The sequence below is a fragment of the Aquarana catesbeiana genome, linkage group LG11 (assembly GCF_042186555.1).
Source record: "Aquarana catesbeiana isolate 2022-GZ linkage group LG11, ASM4218655v1, whole genome shotgun sequence".
Taxonomy (NCBI): domain Eukaryota; kingdom Metazoa; phylum Chordata; class Amphibia; order Anura; family Ranidae; genus Aquarana; species Aquarana catesbeiana.
This window is the reverse complement of record NC_133334.1, coordinates 30112407-30122257: the sequence shown is the minus strand read 5'-3', so window position 1 is coordinate 30122257 and position 9851 is coordinate 30112407.

Below are 9851 nucleotides of genomic sequence, written 5' to 3'. Positions count from 1 at the left end.
ATGAGGTCACCTCCACCATAGTCTCAAAAAACTATATAAAACCTACTGCAGGTAATTCTTACCTGCATTACAACAGTTGTCATTTTCCTAAGTGGATCAACAGTATTCCGAAGGGTCAGTTCTGTCGGTTGTAAGAGAGCGACTATGTTGATCAGAGTTTGTTACTGAAAAAGAAGTTTAAAGATAAAGGTTATCCTGAAGCTCACGTTGATCAAGCCTTCCAATACTATCTAAAAGGAAAACCCCCTAAAGTGTCCCGTGAACCAGACAATTATACTGCACGGTTTATCACTACATTTCATTGTAACTTCAAAAAAAATGGAAAACATTTTGAACCGACATTGGAGCATCCTATTGCAGGATCCATTATTGAAACCGTTCATTCCAGAGAGGCCGAGGGTTACATACCGTAGGGCACCTAATCTGAAAACAAAAATAGCTCCTAGTAAAATTAAATCTAGATGCAACCCCTCTGAAAAGCCTGTTCTCATCCCACTGGTCGGGATGTTTCAGTGCCGTAAGCCCCCATGCAAAACATGCAAATAAGTTCAGCATGGTCAAAAGTCCTTCACCACAAAAGGGAAAACGTATGAAATGAAGGACTTTTACAATTGCTCTTCAGATTTTGTTGTTTATGGGCTCAGCTGTCCATGCGGCCTAGTTTACGTAGGCCGGACTAATCGAGCCCTCAGAGTTAGATTCGGAGAACATAGGAGAGCGACTGAAGGTGGTACCGACCCGCATAGTGTCCCTAGACACTTTTTTCAAGCTCATCAACAGTCTACGGTTGGCAAATCTCCAACTCTCTCCCAGCAGCAGAATGTTTTAAGAAGCTGTGTGCGAGAGAAACGTTCTGGATCTATAATTTAGACGTTCTCTCGCCTGGCGGAATTAACGAAGGAATCAAAATTTCTACCATTTTATAAAAATATATAAATATTTTTTTATTTTATAAAAATATATAAAAATAAATATATATATAAGTAACTTACTATATTTATTTGTATTAGTTTTTAACTTTTTGGCATTATCTCTAGCTTCTATTGGTCGTTTTTAATAGTATTTACCACACCTAGTGTCATTGTTCTTAAACATGATGGTTTTTTGTTTTTTATTTTTTTTTTTTTTCTCATGTCACCTCAGCCATGTGTTTGTTTATTTATTTTTTTTCACGTCACCTCGGCCATGTGTTTTTTTTTTTTTTTTCACGTCACCTCTGCTATGTGTTTATTTATTTATTTTTTTTTTTTTCCCATTCCAATGGTAACATTATATTACATATGACCTTCATCCAGAACCGCTTATATGAATGACTGTTTTTTAATCACCCTGTTTTTTATAATCGTTTAGTTTTCAGCTTCATATTGTGTTGTTTGTTTTATATACACGCCCCTTTTATCTTGCTTGTTACATGACCCCGCCCACGTTCCCATGTCAGCCCTCTATAAAGTCTAGTCATGGTATTTCTATTTGAACCTGTTGACAAAGGAGCGCGACTTGCTTACATCACCAAGTGCGCGCGCTCTCGAAACGCGTCCAGCTTTGATGACGTCATCCGTCCGCAGCAAGCTGTCCTGTGCTTTCCACGCCTCACTCCGAGGACGCTCTCTGGAGCCGGCGTCCTCCATCTGCCGGAAGATCTCACGGTTGTCAGCAAGGAATCCACACTGCTTAGGACTCGGGGATGCGTCACTGTATTATTTATACCATGCCTGGTTATTCCTACAAAATGTGAGTTGATCTACATTTATTGTTAAAAGAGTTATTTCTATAATACTGCACTCAGAGGCACCTCTCTACTTGTGTTTTGTTGCAGCTGAGGAATTGGTTTCTACCTTACCATGATGGCAGCCCTGTTTGCATTTTTTGGATGCTTTTTTTTAGGGCTGAAACAACTAATCGATTAATCGACAACTAATCGATTATGAAAATAATCGATTACTATTTTCATAATCGATTAATCGGCCAGTAACATAATGGGGTTAAAAAAATTAAATTGAGCCTTTTATAGTACAAAAAAGAGCAAATCGCTACTGTAAATGTTACTATCACCGTTCTACAGTAAAAAAAATGAACCCCTTACAATAGAGATTATTTGCTTTTTTTGTACTATAAAGGGCTAATTTTAGGGTTTTTTTTAACCCCATTATGTTACTAAACGTCTTAGACCTGGTTCACATCTATGTGTTTTTTGGTGCTTATTGCAGAAACGGACTGCAGTTCATTTACATGCTTTCCTATGGGACACATTCACATCTATGCTTTTTTTCAGCCGCTGCGTATTTGGAAAGGGTCAGGGACTTTTTTTTATGCAAAACTGTGCTTTTTTTGGTTCAATACACTTCAATGGAAAAGCTGCAGAAAAGCATGTAATGCGTTTTTGTAGCAATTTGTGTTTTTTAATCTGCCCAACAACAAATTGGCCATAAAATGCAAAAAAATTGCAAATTGCAGCAAAATCACGTGAGCAAAAATCAAAATGCACAGCAAAAAGCACTACAGAAACATATCAAAAGCAAACTGCATAGGTGTGTAGCGAGCCTTATGCTGGCCACAGGGATCAATTTTCAGACAAGAATATTCAGACGAAAAATCTTTGTACATTCGCTGAATGAAAGAATGTTTGAAATTTTTACTTGTTTTTAACATTGTTTTTAAAATGAACGAAAACCACATACACCGTCTGAAAATTCCTTTGACCAAGAAGTTTTCTAACATTTCCAAATTGTCACTGTGGTTGAAAATGAACGTCAATTTGACCCCACTAACGGTTAGAAAATCGAACAAACGTTCTTAAAATGCCATTTTTTTTTTTGAAGGAAGACATTGTTTAAAAAAAAAAAAATAAAAAAAAATTGATCTCTGAGTCTGATATTTACCAGATTTTTAATAGTATATATCCTCTAATAGCATATACAGTATATCTCTCCTCTAATAGTATATACAGTATATCTCTTCTGTCTGTTATTCTCAGAGTGGATTAGATATGTTGCTCCCTAACCATATAGTTATTTATATTTACCACTGCAAAGAGATATTTAAGAATACATTGCCTTTTTTTTTAAAACTTTACAAATTAACTAAATTATGCACAACACTTTTTTTTTAAGCTTATCAACCGATTAATCGATTAATCGAAACAATAATCGGCCAACTAATCGATTATGAAAATAATCGTTAGTTGCAGCCCTACTTTTTTTCCATTTTCACCATTCCTAAATAGACTCTTTTAGCCGATATTTTTATGGACTGACCAGACTCTATTTTTATCATTACTACCCTTTTTTTTTTTTTTTTTTAGCAGATTTGTATCAGAATGTGTATGATGTCTGATTTGTTTTTTTGCGTCTATACTTGTTATACTATATTCCAGTTGCTATATAATTTTATATTATCACCATATCTAGCGCCACTGTTCACCCCTGTTTTTACAAAAGGGACACACAGCATACACTCGTAAAAACTAGTATAACAATTCTAGTAATAAATAATGTTAACAACATAACCGTGTCCATACAAAACATACAAAATAAAAAAAAAATAAAAAATAAAGAACAAAAAACTCACAGATAAAAACGTTTTAAAAAGAGAAATAAAAATGAAAAATGATAAAGACATATGTAATGCAATATATAGAAATATACGAAAAAGTAAATCAATGAAATAACTAAAAAATAATAATAAAGTCCATCTTCGTGTATAAATCTGCCCAAAAAATATATAAATGAAACATAATCTGAAAATATACAAAAATACATAATAAATACATAATAGACAAAAACAAAAAATCAAATCAAATGATAAATCAAAAACACAGAGCCATTACCCGTAATCCATGGAGAAACAAGACGACAGTAAACCTATGGCTGGCAACAGTCTTCTTTTGGCCCAATCCAATCACTCTGTGCATAACATCAGAGGGATACCGGTAGGCCAACTTGTCCACATAAGGTGGATCTGCATTGAGGATCTTGATTTTGATAAGGAATCAGCCTTGCTATATAATAGGAAATCTAAAATAATAATGCGCCAACCAAAAAATTGAAAAAGCAGCCAACACAACAATCAGACAAATTGTAAAATGCTAAGGTGTGGACAAGTGTAGCGCTGAACCAATAATACTCTATATGTACATCATTGGGCAAAACCAAACAGAATGTCCATCTGAAAGGCAGTATGCGCAATGAAGTATATTAATGGAACACCGAAATATTCGTGTAAGGACTGTTAGCCGACACCAACAGAGGTAATATAAAAAAATTGAGATAAACCCTACAATAACTGACTGAAATAACCAAAAATGGTGAGGAGCAGTTACATATAGGGACCACCGTGAACTGGTACTAGTGTCAAAAATGCTGTAATGTCACACTGAATGGTGCTAAACAGAAATGAGAATAATAGCAAAATACGGGTGAAAGGAATGAAAACAAAAAGTAAGTGAATACAATAATGATAATAGTGTTAATAACGTGACCAAGATGTACAATACGTCAATACTTAAGCTCCTGATGTAACAAAAAGTCAGACATAAACTAATACGCTGCTAATATAGCCAAAAGTCCAACATATATGTAGGAAAACAGCTGGGCATATGGCTGGAACAATCGGCAACAATCTGACGCGTTTCGTCCTATGGGACTTCGACTGGGGTATATATATCATATACCCCAGTCGAAGTCCCATAGGATAAAACGCGTCGGGTTGTTATGCCTGTCTTGCCACAATTGATCCAAGCGCTTTTTATATACCTGGCTTTCTTCTTTGGAACCAGAGTCTGTTTTTATTGCTTAGTTTTTTTAATAAAGCTTTCAATAAGCTGATTTACACCATGGGGAGTTTTTTTCTTTTGGATCCCTATTCTATTTGAGGACCTACCTCCATCATATGAAGCCGGACCTTCGGGGAGCAGTTCCTCATCCACGCGACGGACGTCGGTAGCTGGTGAGACCAGAGAGGTTCGTTTGGTGAGTGCTGCAGTCCTCCTCCATCCTCAGTTGCTGGTGATAGAGTGTCGCCTCCCCAGCCTTATCGCAAGCCTGTTTGACTCCCAAGCCGCTGGCTGGTGAGTCCACCACTGCTGGTAAGGGTATTTTCGCCTATTCCCTTTACATATACCTATACCATATCCTGTTGATGCCATCCCCGGGTTCAAGGGCCCCACATCATCTATCCCGGTTGTTGCCGATTGTTCCAGCCATATGCCCAGCTGTTTTCCTACATATATGTTGGACTTTTGGCTATATTAGCAGCGTATTAGTTTATGTCTGACTTTTTGTTACATCAGGAGCTTAAGTATTGACGTATTGCACATCTTGGTCACGTTATTAACACTATTATCATTATTGTATTCACTTACTTTTTGTTTTCATTCCTTTCACCCGTATTTTGCTATTATTCTCATTTCTGTTTAGCACCTTTCAGTGTGACATTACAGCATTTTTGACACTAGTACCAGTTCACGGTGGTCCCTATATGTAACTGCTCCTCACCATTTTTGGTTATTTCAGTCAGTTATTGTAGGGTTTATCTCAATTTTTTTATATTACCTCTGTTGGTATCGGCTAACAGTCCTTACACGAATATTTCGGTGTTTCATTAATATACTTCATTGCGCATACTGCCTTTCAGATGGACATTCTGTTTGGTCTTGCTATATAATAGATTCAGGGAACGTGGATATCCTGCTTGAATGGAGCATACAATGTAGCTAAAACTAAAAATAGACAGGCTCTTCATAAAAAGCCCCATAGACGTTTCTCCAAATCTAGGAACAGACCCAATTTGGTCACCCAATATAGTCTAGAGTTTCAAAAGTGTATGAAATAGTAAGAAAGTATTTACCTTTACTTCAGTACGGCTGCTGAAGAAATGGCACGAGCGAGCCGTTTCTTCAGTGCGCATGCGCCGATGATGTCAGCGCAAGCGTATATTGCAAATATCTCCTAAACCGTGGAGGTTTAGGAGATATTTACAGTACCTACAGGTAAGCCTTATTATAGGCCAATCACCAAGCAGTAGCCATGGGAGGAAGGGAAATGAGCCACATGCTCCCCCATACCCAGAAGTACCAGGAAATTTTCTTTGTCCCCAAAGGAATAGACAATGGTAGGGAAGTACAATGCCTTGAAGTATTCATACCGCTTGAAATTTTCCACATTTTGTCATTTTACAACCAAAAGCGTAATTGGATTTTAGTGGGATTTTATGTGATAGACCAACACAAAGTGACACATAATTGTGAAATGGAAGGATAATGATAGTCAATACTTTGTAGAACCGCCTTTCACTGCAATTACAGCTGCAAGTCTTTTTGGGGATGTCTCTACCAGCTTTGCACATCTAGAGAGGGACATTTCTGCCCATTCTTCCCTGCAAAACATCTCAAGCTCTGTCAGATTGGATGGAGAGCGCCTGTGAGCAGCAATTTTCAAGTCTTGCCACAGATTCTCAATTGGATTTAGGTCTGGACTTTGACTGGGCCATTCTAACACATGAATATGCTTTGATCTAAACCATTCCATTGTAGCTCTGGCTGTATGTTTAGGGTCATTGTCCTGCTGGAAGGTGAACCTCCACCCCAGTCTCAAGTCTTTTGCAGACTCTAACAGGTTTTCTTCTAAGATTGTCCTGTATTTGGCTCCATCCATCTTCCCATCAACTCTGACCAGCTTCCCTGTCCCTGCTGAAGAAAAGCATCCCCACAACATGATGCTGCCACCACCATGTTTCACGGTGGGGATGGTGTGTTCAGGGTGATGCGCAGTGTTAGTTTTCCACCACACATAGCGTTTTGCTTTTAGGCCCAAAAGTTCAATTTTGGTCTCATCTGACCAGATGCTGTGTCCCCCACATGGCTTCTCACAAACTGAAAACAGGACTTCTTATGGCTTTCTTTCAACAATGTCTTTCTTCTTGCCACTCTTCCATAAAGATCAGATTTGTGGAGAGCACAACTAATAGTTGTCCTGTGGACAGATTCTCCCACCTGAGCTGTGGATCTCTGCAGCTCCTCCAGAGTTACCATGGACCTCTTGGCTGCTTCTCTGATGAATGCTCTCCTTGCCCGGCCGGTCAGTTTAGGTGGACGGCCATGTCTTGGTAGGTTTGCAGTTGTGCCATACTCTTTCCATTTTCTGATGATGGATTGAACAGTGCTGCATGATAAGCTTTAAACCCTGTTTTAAACTTCTCTACAACTTTATCCCTGACCTGTCTGGTGTGTCCCTTCATAATGTTGTTTGTTCACTAAGATTCTCTAACAAACTTCCGAGGGCTTCACAGAACAGCTGTATTTATACTGAGATTAAATTACACACAGGTGGACTCTATTTACTAATTAGGTGTCTTCTAAAGGCATCTGGTTCCACTAGATTTTAGTTAGGGGTATCAGAGTAAAGGCGGCTGAATACAAACGCACGCCACACTTTTCACATATTTATTTGTAAAAAAATTTTGAAAACCATTTATCATTTTCCTTCCACTTCACAATTATTTGCCACTTTGTGTTGGTCTATCACACAAAAATCCCAATAAATCACATTTAAGTTTTCGGTTGTAACATGACAAAATGTGGAAAATTTTAAGGGGTATGAATACTTTTTCAAGGCAGTGTATGTGCTGTTGGTGGGGCCAGCATCAACCCATTGCTTTTCCCTGCATAGACAAAGCACAGGTTGGCTTTAAAGTGACCTGAGCTCTCAACAAGGAAAATAAATGACACCCCCCCCCCCCCGGCTTTTGCTTTGACCAAGCCTTATGTTGTAACATTTTTGCCGCTTATTATTATGTTGTTGAGATCATGTGATTGTGTGAGCAGAATTCTTTCTCAGTACATTGAGTCAAATCCAGTAGGACACCTTCATTGACTTACAGTACATATTTTATAATGTCAGTTGGCCAGCAGGGGGCATTATCGCATAGGACTTCTACTATTGTTCGCAGTGACGAAAAGGAAAATGGAAACTGATTGGCGTGCGTGGGTGTCTACCAGGAATGCAGATTCTGAAAATCAATTTGAGTATGAGGGATTATGCCTAAAGAGAAACTGTCACCTTGTCCGTTCAGGGCAAAGTGACAGTGTTTGTTCAAAGGTCTCCCTACCCCGAACCCTTGATACTCACATTGCTAGTGTTCCCTCTTCTGTTGCAATCAGGACTAATTTCCCCAGTGTTGGCTGGGGTTGAGCGCTGGGGAGCAGTGACTTCACTCTCTTTCTTGCATAGCTGCTGATTGGAGAGCTCTCTAGCTCTCTAGCTCATCAGGGGCATGCCAGACCTCTGCAGAGAGACCACTGCTGCCAGGGAACAAGCTGTGACTGTTTTCTAAAGAACATTAACTTTGCACACTTTTTGTTTCGATGCACCTGGAATGTATTCAGCTGATTCAAACTGGAAGTTCGGTATGGCTTTAAAGATGAAAAACTGCATATTAATATTATGCAGTCTTCTATGCAACCAGCAGGTGGGGCTATAGTTTCCTTTTCACACATTTAGCTGCTCCAGCTTTCAGTTGTGCTTATGCTTAGAGAGGTCTGTTTTTACAGAGTTCCAAAAACTCATCAGAACAGCGACTCCTTTGTTGTCAGAGGGCTCCATAGGAGGTTTCAGTCAGACAATGGGAGCTGCAAAGCAAGTTTCTCCTGTTGTGCTGGCTCTTTAGCTAACCCATAGTGCTCTAGAAACTCTATTACATACTGTATATTAGATGTTAATTTTTAAAACAGATGTTTTATAAATATAAACATACAGTATAAATTTAAGGAGGTTTAGGCACACCTGTGTTTGTTCCACAATAGTGCACACAACACACTTGGCACCCAGTCCCAAAGAGATAGTGGGGTTAATTTACTAAAACTGGAGAGTGAAAAATCTGATGCAACTCTGCATAGAAACCAATCAGCTTCCAGGTTTTATTGTCAAAGCTTAATTGAACAAGCTGAAGTTAGAAGCTGATTGGCTACCAGCTGCACTATATTTTGCACTCTCCAGATATAGTAAAACGACCATAATGAGCCAACTACAGTGGATTGCAAGTAACGCGTTTTACAAGTGCTTCGCAATACAAGCTATTTATTTTTTTTTAAATTCTGACTCGCTTGCGAGCGTTGTCTCGCAAGGTGAGCAGGATTCAAGCCCTGGAGTGTGCAGTACCATATTTGGCCAGAAGTGCGGCTGCGCCGGTGACGCTCGGAGATGCTCGGAAACACTCTGAGACACTGTTCTCGATTGTCTCTGGCCACATCACTACTGCATAGATAAGCAGTGGCTGTGGAATGAATTATCTGAGTTTCCATTATTTCCTATGGGGAAACTCACTTTGATATACGAGTGCTTTGAATAACAAGCATTCTTCTGGAACGAATTATGCTCGTAATTGTAAGCTCCGGGGCTTTTTTTCTCAGAGAAAAGGTGCAGGAACTCAACCATGCCCGCCACACACATACCTGCCAAATGGCATCAAATAGTAGCTCTTCCCTCTGCATACAACCCCCTCCCTCCACTGCCCTCATCTTCTCCCCCCTCCTTAAAAGCTCCACCATCTGTCATATGTCTTACCTTTGTTTCAATATTAAGCTGAAGAATCTATCCGGCTGTAGTACCTCCCAGCATTCTATACTATACTACAGTCACTTGCAAGGGAGATCATGCAGTAGGACCATCAACAACTGGTCACCAGGGAAAAAATGGAGACCACAGAGGGTGCAGCCTACCACACACCCTCTCCTGCCCATGACTGCACTGAACCCTGGGCACCTGTTCTGTATCTCCCTTGTCCCTGTCCGGCACTCAGCGGGATCTGCGCAGGAGATCTGACCTGTGGGAGCTACTGGGAGATAAGCTTTCACTTGT